Source organism: Globicephala melas, chromosome 19, assembly GCF_963455315.2.
Source record: "Globicephala melas chromosome 19, mGloMel1.2, whole genome shotgun sequence".
Classification (NCBI taxonomy): Eukaryota; Metazoa; Chordata; class Mammalia; order Artiodactyla; family Delphinidae; genus Globicephala; species Globicephala melas.
In genome coordinates, this window is record NC_083332.1 from 18,108,922 (window position 1) to 18,120,775 (window position 11,854).

Sequence of the window (11,854 nt, forward strand, 5' to 3'; positions counted from 1 at the left end):
AAGAAGAGAAAAACTGAGTGGCCAGCCCATCATTTTGAAAGTAGCACTTATTTTCTTGTCTCCAACTTGCAGTTTTGATCTTTTTAGCTGAGAAGTTATTTAGGAGGCTTGTATCAGTCAGGATGGGCTAGGCTATGCTGTATAACAAAACTCTCAAAATATTAATGGCTTAAAATAGCAAAAGTTTATTTCTTGCTCACCGAGGTTGGCTGGTGGCTTTGCTCCAGGTCTCCCCACTCTGAGACCCAGGCTAACAGAGCAGCTGCCATCTTGCTGTTACCAGTTGCCATGGCAGAGATAACCTAGTGAATCATGCACTGTCCCTTTAAGTTTCCACCCAGAAATGATACCCATCATTTCTCTTCATATTTCATTGGCCAAAGAAAATCATTTGACTATTCTTAACATCAAAGGGGGTGAAGAAGTACAATCCTACCCTGTGCCTAGAAAATGGAAAGCTGGAAATGTCTGTTGAACAGTACAATGAACCACCAGAAGACTGTAAAATTTCAAGTGTTTGAATTCTAAAAACTTTTAACACTTGAATTAAAAAAAAATTGCACTGGAATCAGAGAATGTAGGCTTGTATAAAATTCCTGAGAGTTTTTCATTGCATTATTTGTGACGGATTTTTTAAAATGCTTTATGGGATTGGGAAAGGTGTACCCCTTGTTGGTTGTAGACAAGTTTGACACATACACAACGTGAAGCTATTTATATCTTCTATATACCTGTTAATTTTTTTATATACCAGATCTATCAAAGACTAAAGAATTATTTAAAGTTCTTACCATACTATTGTGTTTCTATAGATTTCTCCTTGTTTTTATAACAGTTTTGCACTCATATTTACCTTGTAAGAGTTCATAGTAGATATGCATTTTCTATTTTGTTTAAATAACCTTTGTCTCAATTAATAGGACTTTTATTTTATTTATTTATTTTAAAATTAATTAATTAATGTATTTATTTTTGGCTGTGTTGGGTCTTCATTGCTACTCACGGCTTTCTCTAGTTGTGGTGAGTGGGGGCTACTCTTCATTGCAGTGCGCGACCTTCTCATAGCAGTGGCTTCTCTTGTTGCAGAGCACTGGCTCGGCACGTGGGCTTCAGTAGTTGTGGCACTTGGGCTCAGTAGTTGTGGTGCACAGGCTTAGTGGCTCCACAGCATGTGGGATCTTCCCGGACCAGGGCTCGAACCCATGTCCCCTGCATTGGCAGGCAGATTCTTAACCACTGCGCCACCAGGGAAGTCCCCTAATGGGACTTTTAAATTCTTGTTCCATTGCCACATGTCTTCTGTACTCTCTTAGGATCTCAAAGTGCTTTTTATAATTTTAAATTTTTTTTTAATTTTTAATTTTTTAAAAGTGATATTGAATTTGGTGATGATTTCCTGGATATGACACCAAAAGGATAGGCAACAAAAGTAAAAATAGATATATTGGATTTCATCAAAATTAAAACTTTCAGGACACTATCAACACAATGAAAAGGCAACCTACAGAATGAGAGAAAATATTTGCAAATGATATATCTGATAAGGGGTTGATGTCTAGAATATAGAGAACTCCTACAATTCAACAATGAAACAAACAACCCAATTCAAAATGGGCAAAGGACTTGAATAGACATTTCTGCAAAGAAGATACACAAATGGTCAACAAGCACACGAAAAGGTGCTCAACATCACTAATTACTAGGAAATGCAAGTCAAAACCACAGTGACAGGGAACTATATTCAATATCTTATAATAACCTATAATGGAAAAGGATCTGAAAAAGTATGTGTATATATCATATATATATATAATATATATATATATCACTTTGATGTACACCTGAAACTAATGCAACATTGTAAATCAACTATACTTCAATTAAAAAAAACAAAACCACAGTGAGATACCACCTCACAACCGTTAGGATGACTACTGTCAAAAACACAGAAAATAGCAAGTGTTGAGGAGATTGTGGAAAAATTGGAACCTTTGTTCACTGTTGCTGGGAATGTAAAATGGTGCAGTTGCTATGGAAAGTAGTATGTTGGTTCCTCAAAAACTTAAACATAGAATTACCATATGATCTAGTAATACATTTTTGGGTATATACTCAAAGGAATTGAAATCAGGGTCTTGAAGAGATATTTGCACACCCATGTTCATAGCATCATTATTCACAATAGCCATAAGGTGGAAGCAACCCATTCACCCACTGATGAATGAATGGATAAACAAAATGTGGTATAGACATACAACGGAATATATTCAGCCTTGAAAAGGAAGGAAATTGGAACAGGTACTACAACATGGATGAACCTTGAAGTTGTTATGCTAAGTGAAATAGGCCAGTTACAAAAAGTCATGTACTGTATGATTTTACTTATATGAAGCACTTAGATGCTGTGGACTGAATTGTGTCCACCCTAAATTCATATGTTGATGCCCTAACTCCCAATGTGGCTGCATTTGGAGACAGGTTCTTTAAGGAGGTAATTATGGGTGGGGCCCAATATCGCTAGTGTCTTTATAAGAAGAGACCAGGGATGCATGCACACAGAGAAAAGGCCATGTGAGGACACAGTGAGAAGATGGCCATCTCCAAGCCAAGGAGAGAGATCTCAGGAGAAACCAAAACTGTCAGTACTTGATCTTGGACTTGTAGACTTCAGGACTGTGAAAAAATAAATTTCTGTATTTTAAGCCACCCAGCCTGTGGTAATTTGTTATGGCAACCTTAGCAGATGAATATACCAGAGTAGTCCAATTCATAGAGACAGAAGGTAGGATGGTGGTTTCCAGGGTCTGGGAGGAGAAGGGAATGGAGAGTTATGTAATGGGTACAGGGTTCAAGTTTGGCAAGATAAATTCTGGAGATTGGTTGCACGACAATGTGAATGTGCTTAACATGGCTGAACTGGGCGTTTAAAAATGGTTAAGATGGTAAATTTTATATTATGTATATTTTATCACAGTTAAAAATAAACATGTTTTTAATTGTGATAAAATATACATAATATAAAATTTACCTTCTACCATAGCCCTATTTTTCTCCTCTCCTTTATAGCAAAACTGAAAAAAGTAGTTTCTGTTTGCTATCTCCACTTCTTCATGGCTCACTTTCTCTTGAACCGTTCCAATTAGGATTTTCTGAAGCTGCCTTGTTCAGGGTTACTGAGATAATTTCAATCCATCAGCAGCAATGTTGCTCTCTCGCTCCTCCTTGAGATACTTGCCCCGTGATCTCCTGGTTTTCCTCTCGCTTTTCCTTTGCAGGATGGGGCTCGCCCCTCCTCCTGACTTTATCTGCAAGTTACCCCAGGACTCTGCCCCAGGCTTTTTATACTCACCCCCTGGCAATCTCATCCAGTGCCATCTATCCACTGGTGAATTTCAGGTTCTATCTCCAGCCCACCCTCCCTTGGAACCCAACGCAGGACATCCACCCGCCCACCCCACATCGTCACAAGGATGTCGACCAGGCATCTGAAATGCATCATGCCCCGAACAAATCCTGACTTCTCCTTCAGAACCTGTCTCCCTCCATTGTTTGCCATCTCAGTAAATAGCACCACCTTGCAACCAGATTGAAAAACAGGCACCCTCGTAACTGCGCACCAGAGATCTTGGAGTCACCTTGACCCCCCTCTTTCTGTCTCACCCCACATCCAACTCACCCGAGTATCCTGTTGTCTGTCTTCAAAACCTCTCCAGGGCCCGGCTCCTCCCCGCCTCCTCTTCTACCACCTGCCTTGGCCAGGCAAGCTCCTCTCACCTGGATGAGACTCAGAAGCGGAGGCTTCTGAGTTAAATGAACAAATGAATAAATGCCATGAGTGTTGAAATTAGCGATATGAAATATAAATGTGTTATGCCCGAGGACGCCATCTGAAATGTAATTGAACGTTTTTCTCTGCAGGCTGCAGGTGAGAATAGGTGATCATATATCAGCATATGTAACCCAGAGGACTAGCAGTATGCCCGCACCCCTCTCACCCAGTAGCTAATGTGTACCTGGTAAAAGACCGCTAGTATCACCAGGAAGTCTGCAGACACACAGACGTACATCTCTGTTGACTACTGAAAGTACAGTAGTATGGCCGTTAGAACTTAAAGAGAGAAATCAGAGAATTTGAGATACCACGCGAATAACCAGATTATCGGAGAATGAGCTGCTTTGCTTAGGATGGTTGATGGTTCTGAGAGGAGCAAGTGTGGTCCTAGTTTCAAAGAGTATGGTGTATGACCCCCCCACCCCACCCCCAAGCCGTATCCTCTTCCCATACCTATCTTGGTAGCAGAAACAGCTGGAGTTTAATGGTCTATTTATTTATTTAGATTTGGCCAAAAGGGACACATCAAAGTTATGGCACTAAAATGTTTCTGCTCTTGGGGTGGATACTACATTAAAACATCCTGTTGCCGAGACGAAGCAACTCTTGAAGTTGGACCGGTGGTGGGAGGCTGAGAGTGGGGTGTGACCAGGTGTCTTGAGACGAGTTGCTTACTGATGGGCGGAAGCTGTTAAACCTTCTGGGTGATGCAGTCTCCTCGGTACCACATGAGTCAGGTGCTGGCCGTGCTAGGACGAGGCAGAACCCAGAGCAGTAGCAAAACTGTTGGGAGGGGTCTGAAACAGAACTGGAGGAGCTTCTGGCAGTGGCTGTGTGGAAGGTAAAAGAGAGAGAGAGAGAGAGAGAAAAGAAGGAGAAGGGAAAGGAGAGGGAGGGAGGGGAGGGTCGCCACTCAGAGGGGAGGGCTGCCTCTCAGCATCACTTCTGTGACCTGTTTCAGGATGGACACAGGTGATGTGGACAGGTCATCGTTGTGTTTTCCATCACTTGCAGTAGGGGCACAGATAGTCCCAGTGTCACACAGAGGCAGAGCCTACAGAACAAGTCTGTCCCTCTGAATGTTCAGCCCCATCTTTCTCCTCCCAGGACAGGCCACCTGCTCTGCTCAGGTGCCCAGGGATCCCTTAGTGCATAGAGTCCTGATATGTCCTGCCAGCAGCAGAGGGAGCCCACACTCTACCGAAAGGGATTAAGTTTCTCATTAGAATACAAAGCAGGAAATACAATAACGGTGTTTTTTGCCACGCAATATGTCCTTACAGATGAAGCTTTAATCTCCCTCATACATCTCCGTTGCTGTAAATTCCTGCTCTATTATGGTACCATATGCCGTGATTCCCTGGGAGAAAGCCACAGTAAGCTTGGCGGTGAGCTTGGGCTTCTGAGCTGTTTGTGCCGCGTGTTGAATCACATATTATCTCACACTTAAAGGTATGTCTTAATAAGCTCTTTTATATCAGTTTATTAGCCGTGATCCTGCAGTTGATCAGTTATGTCATGGAAGGGTACCACAGAGCTCACTGACAATTACGGGATGTAAGAGGCAGAAGGAAAGTTAGGCTTGAAACACAACAGAGCGCAGTTCATCTGATGGTCTAGCAGCTGCTGATTCGCCTTCTCATCTGTTTCTAAGTAATAGATATTGATGCTTCTCTGCTCAGAGCAGACCTACTGTACGTGCAGTTGCCCACAGTGCACAGAATGGCATTTTTTCAAAATCCTTTCCAGCTCACTGTTAAAGGCACAATGTCAGATGTCACAACCCACAAGGGTTACTCTTGGAGCTAAGCCACACCATCATTGTTCCTCACACTGTGCTCTTTCTGGGAAAAAGAAACATGTTCGCCTTTTGCCTCATTTCCCTCCCAAAGCAACTGACCAAGTTCTGAAACCACTCTTAGGAGGAAAAAAACCCCTCAGGTCCTGTATCCTTTATGATGATAGCTGTCATCTGTGCCTGGTGGGAAAGGGGGACCAACAGGAAACATTTAGAAAACAGTTTTTCGCCTAAAACCCGTCATGGAGTCTGACTTCAGAAGCAGTTCCACTCAAGCTTCTGTGGCCAGCTTCTTTCTGAGGATGATCTCCATGCCACAGGGTGAGGGTACCACCATGTTACCCTAACTAGGACCTCCTTCTCCTAGCTGGAAAGCTAACAGGCACAGGGCCAGTCTAAGAGCTTCCCAGGCCCCAGAGGCTTCTTCTTTTGGATCCCCTACTACAAAACATGTCAAAAAAATGGAAATGCACCCCTATCCCACATCATGATAATGTATAAGTAAATAATAAATGACAATATGGGCATGGAAACTAGTTGATGTATTATGTCTCCTCGAGTGTATTAATCCTGACATTGCATTGTTTTCTCTGTAGCTTTGTGCTGATACATGTTTTCCTCCTAGGCTGTGTACATGCCCTTGGGTCTTTGGAGCTCTCTGAGTTCTGAGCCCTGCTCCTTGAGGGGAGGGAGGGGGGCGGGGAGTGGAGAGGACTTGGTGCAGAGAGGATGGATGCTGAATGGTTGGGGGCCAAGATGAAGTTTGGTCCTACCCTCACCTGCCTGGTCCAAAGAGAACCAACCTCAGAAGAAATTAAGAGGGCCCTTACCTGTCCTTAAATAAAGCCAGAAAGATTCTCACCTGTTTGTAAAAAAGGTGCAGAGAACGGGAATACCTTTTCTAGTAACATGCTCATTCATTCATTCATTCATTCATCCCCTCATTCAAAAAGCATTTTTTTGGAAACCCTACTAAGTGCCAAGCCTAGTGCTCGGCATTTGGGAAATAAAGGCAGGTAAGATGCAGTGCCTGCCCTCAGGAACACAGAGTTCCTCAGTCCCTCTGTCCTGGGGCTGCTCTTGGTCAGCCTTCCAGGACCCACCCTTGCCTCCATAGCTTCCACAGATATATTCCTGGCTGTTATGAGCTGAGTTGTGTCCTCCAGAAATTCCTATATTGAAATCCTAACTCCCAGTGCCTCAGAATGTGACTATATTTGGAGATGGGGCCTTTAAAGAGGTGATTAAGGTTGAATGAAGTCATTAGGATGGGCCCCAATCCAATATGAATGATGTCCTTGTAAGAAGAGATTAGGACACAGATACACACAGAGGGAGACCACGTGGAGACGCTCGGAGACGATGACCACCTACAAGCCAAGGAGAGAGGCCGCAGAAGAAACCAACCCTGTTGACACCTTGAATTCAGACTTCTAGCTTTCAGAACTGTGAGAGGATAAATTTCTGTACTCTTGTTGCAGCAGCCCTAGCAAACTAATGCACCGGTTCCATAGGAGGCCCAGAAGACTCCCTTGAACCTTTCTCAAGAGGAGAAAGAAAAGACACTCAGCCAGCCCCTCCCCGGCCTGGTGGGAGCTTCTGCCAAAGGGCAGCCTTACTGTGCACTTACCCCAAAGCCCCTCAGCCTCATTTCTCCTCAGTCTGCTTCCTTCAGGTGCAGACACATCAGCGGGGTTTGGGGAGTTTGCTGAGAATGCAGGGGAGCAGGGTTAGGGGCTCCCTTTCCTCAGTCACAGTGATTTTTCTCTCTAGGACTTCCTGTGTGTTGTTCTTTGGGGGAGGGGCTTTCACTCTGCTGCGTCTACCCAGGCTCTGGGGGACATTCAGTCCTCATTTTGCTTTTCTTCATCTTTTTTTAAAATTTATTTATTTATTTATTTGGCCATGCCGGCTCTTAGTTGCGGCATGTGGGATCTTTAGTTGTGGCATGCGTACTCTTAGTTGAGGCATGCAAACTCTTAGTTGAGGCATGAATGCAGGTTCTAGTTTCCCGACCATGGATCAAACCCGGGCCCCTGCATTGGGAGCTTGGAGTCTTAACCACTGGACTGCCGGGTATGTCCAAGGACTGATTTTGAATAGTAAGGAGCAGCAAAACTCTGTGCCAGGGGCCCTACATCTCTCCTGTGGGATGCTACAGAGCAGGGTAACTTCTGGGGCTGAACTGTCTTCTCTGTGACTCTCTCACATCTGTTTCCTCCTGGGGTTGTGTCAACATGATTTCATTCATGAGAAATTGATCCCTTATTCCTTAAATAATTGTGCATTAACTACAATTAACTACTCTTGTAAAATCACCAAAGTTTACAATTAATATAAGCTTTATTAATTAAGTTATTATTAATTAAACATGTAAAGATTCTCTTTGTGGACTTCCCTGGTGGTGCAGTGGTTAAGAATCCGTCTGCCAATGCAGGGGACACGGGTTCGAGCCCCGGTCCGGGAAGATCCCACATGCCGCGGAACAACTAAGCCTGTGCGCCACAACTACTGAGCCCACGTGCCTAGAGCCTGTGCTCCGCAACAAGAGAAGCCACCGCAATGAGAAGCCCGCGCACCACAACCAAGAGTAGCCCCCCGCTTGCCGCAACTAGAGAGAGCACGCACGCAGCAACGAAGACCCAACGCAGACAAAAATAAATTAATTAATTAAAAAAAAGATTCTCTTTGTGATAGAATCATTTCAGAGTGAAAATCCAAAGATCAACTGGTTATTAAAATATATCAAACAAAATAGTCCTGGCTAGTATGTATTAATAGCAATAAAGTGATGATTTCAAGGCACATACTTCCTCTACTGGGTCTAGAAGAGGAATATGATGGAAACAGTGAGCTGGGATTACCCAGGTCAATTAAAGAGACACAAAGCAATAAATGCCCATCTTTCCAGGAAGCCATCATAAACATGTAGTCACTATTCTATGTATACCTGCTGATGGATTAACTGATATTAAACAGCAAGTTATTCCGCGAGGGCTGCTGAAGAGAAGACTGATGCTAGGATTTTAATTCACAAATAGGCAAAAATCAATTTGTCTTTTTTTTACAACAAGAATTTATCTTGGTATAAAACCTTGCATATATGATATATAGCATATATATGTTTATGTATATATGTATGTGATCATATACGTACATACGTGTATGACAGAGGGTTATGGGACTGCAATATCTATCTGGACGAAAAATGAAAGTTTCAGTGGGCTGACAGGCTGTTTCCAAACACTGTGAACATTTAACTTCGTGAAGACAGAGCATCCTGATCTATGATTTTTCCCTCCTAACTTCTGGACTTGTCTTTCCTCTCTGTGCAGTGGCCGACATGTGCCTCCATGTGAATGGGGTCATTTCTGCTCACCTCCTGTGCAAAGGGCTGTGACTGAAGGGCTGCTCCAGGGGAATTCATCAAAGACTCGGATAAAAGAGGCTTTGAAAAGCGCAGAACACATTTCCTTTACTCTTGGCTGATAATTACTGCAAAGCAGTTCATCTCAGACGTTATTTTAATAGACGAGTGAGTTCTTGGATATTTTCAGAGGATGACAGAGAAAGGTGTACTGGCTCAGGATGGAGGACCCGGGGTTGCAGCTGTGTGCAGGCCGTGGGACTGGCGGGGGTGGTCAGAGGACGTTCTTGACTTTTGTGTTCTCTGGGCTTAAAGTTAAAAAAAAAACTGAACAAACTGTGCTATGACCCCCAAATGTTTCTTCAAGGCCCAGCCACTATGGAATTCACTGAGGTCTTCATTAGCTTATCAGTCAAAGTCTTCAATTTTATATTGTTTTTCTAAAAATCAAATTTATTGAGGTACAATTTGCATAGCATAAAATGCACACATTTTAAGTATATGGTTTAATGAGTTTTGACAAATGTGTACACCATGAAACCATATCTCCAATCAATATATAGATAATTTCCATCATCCAAAGTATTCCCTTGTGCCCAGTAGTATACTGGTAAATATTTAACAGCAGGCTCTCTGGAAAAAGTTATATATTTAACATCTATTTATTTAGCATATTAATAACTTAACATATTAAAAGTATTATTTTAAAAGTATTATGAATTTTGCTGATATAAAGGATGTTTATTACTAATTTATAAGTAATAATAAAATGTATTTTTTTTATCGTAAATCCCATACAGTCAACTGATTATCACAAAATGTTTTCACTGATTTTTCCAGAGTCTTGTATCTGTAGCCAACCAAAGTTTGCAATTAACTAGTGTAGTTCTGACCTGTCGGTTGCTAGTTTCATTTACTTTAAGGAGTAAGACAAAAGTGAAACAAGACATATTTTGGAACATCACTTGTTTGTTAAAGACATAAACAACTTCTTTGCTGAGTTAGATTATAGTTTTGAATGCCAGAAGAATATTGTCTTCATTTTTTGTGCTAGTTGTAGTGTAACAGCTATACACACTACTCACTTCTTTTTATTAAAGTATAATTGATTTACAATGTTTCAGATGTACAGCAAAGTGATTTACTTATATATATTCTTTTTCAGATTCCTTTCCATTATAAGTTATTACAAGCTATTGAATATAGTTCCCTGGGCTATACAGTAGTTCCTTGTTATTTATCTATTTTATTCAATATATATAGTAGTGTGTATCTGTTAATCCCAAATTCCTAATTAATCCCTCCTCCACTTTCCCCTTTGGTAACCATAAATTTGTTTTCTATGTCTGTGGGTCTGTTTCTCTTTTGTAAATACGTTCATTTGACAATAGACAGTACATGGAAGCAACCTAAATGTCCATCAACAGATGAATGGATAAAGAAGATGTGGCACATATATGCAATGGAATATTACTCAGCCATAAAAAGGGAAAAAATTGAGTTATTTGTAATGAGATGGATGAGCCTAGAGTCTGTCATACAGAGTGAAGTAAGTCAGAAAGAGAAAAACAAATACTGTACGCTAACGCACATATATGGAATCTAAAAAAATGGTACTGATGAACCTAGTGGCAGGGCAGGAATAAAGACGCAGATGTAGAGAACGGACTTGAGGACACTTGCGGGGGAGGGGAGGGGAAGCTGGGATGAAGTGAGAGTGTAGCACTGACATATATACACTACCAAATATAAAATGGATGGCTAGTGGGAAGCTGCTGCATAGCACAGGGAGATCAGCTCGGTGCTTTGTGGCAACCTAAGGGGGGGTGGGATAGGGAGGTTGGGAAGGAGGCTCAAGAGGGAGGGGATATGGGGACATGTGTATACATACAGCTGTTTCACTTTGTTGTACAGCAGAAACTAACACAACATTGTAAAGCAATTATACTTCAATAAAGATATTAAAAATAATTTCATTTGTATCTTTTTTTTAGATTCCCCATATAAGTAATATCATATGATATTTGTCATTCTCTCTCTGACTTACTTCACTTAGTATGATAATCTTTAGGTTCATCCATGTTGCTGCAAAAGGCATTTCATTCTTTTTTATGGCTGAGTAATATTCCATTGTGTATATATACCACATCTTTATCCATTCATCCGTTGATGGACATTTAGGTTGCTTCCATGGCTATTAGAAATAATACTGCAATGAACACTGGTGTGCATGTATCTTTTTGAATTATGGTTTTCTCCAGGTATATGCCCAGGAGTGGGATTGTTGGGTCATATGGTAGCTCTATTTTTAGTTTGTTAAGGAACCTCCATACTGTTTTCCATAGTGGCTGTACCAACTTACATTCCCACCAACAGTGTAGGAGGGTTCCCTTTTCTCCACACCCTCTCCAGCATTTATTATTCGTAGACTTTTTAATAATGGCTATTCTGACTGGTGTGAGGGGGTACCTCATTGTAGTTTTGATTTGCATTTCTCTAATGATCCCCAGTGGCATGGTGACAGCTCCATTTGGCTGATAGCCTCACTAACACTTGGTGGTTTAAAATTTTAACCATTTGAGTAGATGTTTAGAGGTATCACATTGTGACTTTAATTTGAATTTCCCTAATGACTAACGATATTGAGTACCTTTTATTGTGCTTATGGACCATTTGTATATTTTCTTCAATGAAGTGTCTGTTCAAGTCTCTGCACGTTTTTAAAAAGTGAGTTCTGAAAACCACCCAAATGTTCACCAACTGATAACATTGATTTGTTCCATCCTTTCCGTCTATGCTCACCAGACATAGGTTCTGTTCTTCTCTCCCATATCTCACACGTTCCTAATCTACAGAC

The 11,854-nt window shown here is 41.6% G+C and overlaps 1 long non-coding RNA gene across 2 annotated transcripts in view; it reads left to right on the forward strand.

The window, feature by feature from the left end:
* Positions 1-10,793, forward strand: part of LOC115862532 (uncharacterized) — a 17,757-nt gene extending 6,964 nt beyond the window's left edge. Inside the window, exons 4-6 of one of the 2 annotated variants that reach the window (XR_004043146.3) lie at positions 3,714-3,925; positions 5,116-5,284; positions 8,966-10,793. This is a non-coding gene — a long non-coding RNA (uncharacterized lncRNA). The remainder of the gene's footprint in view (positions 1-3,713; positions 3,926-5,115; positions 5,285-8,965) is intronic. The other variant, XR_009560044.2, reaches the window with a different exon arrangement.
* Positions 10,794-11,854: the final 1,061 nt, after the last annotated feature.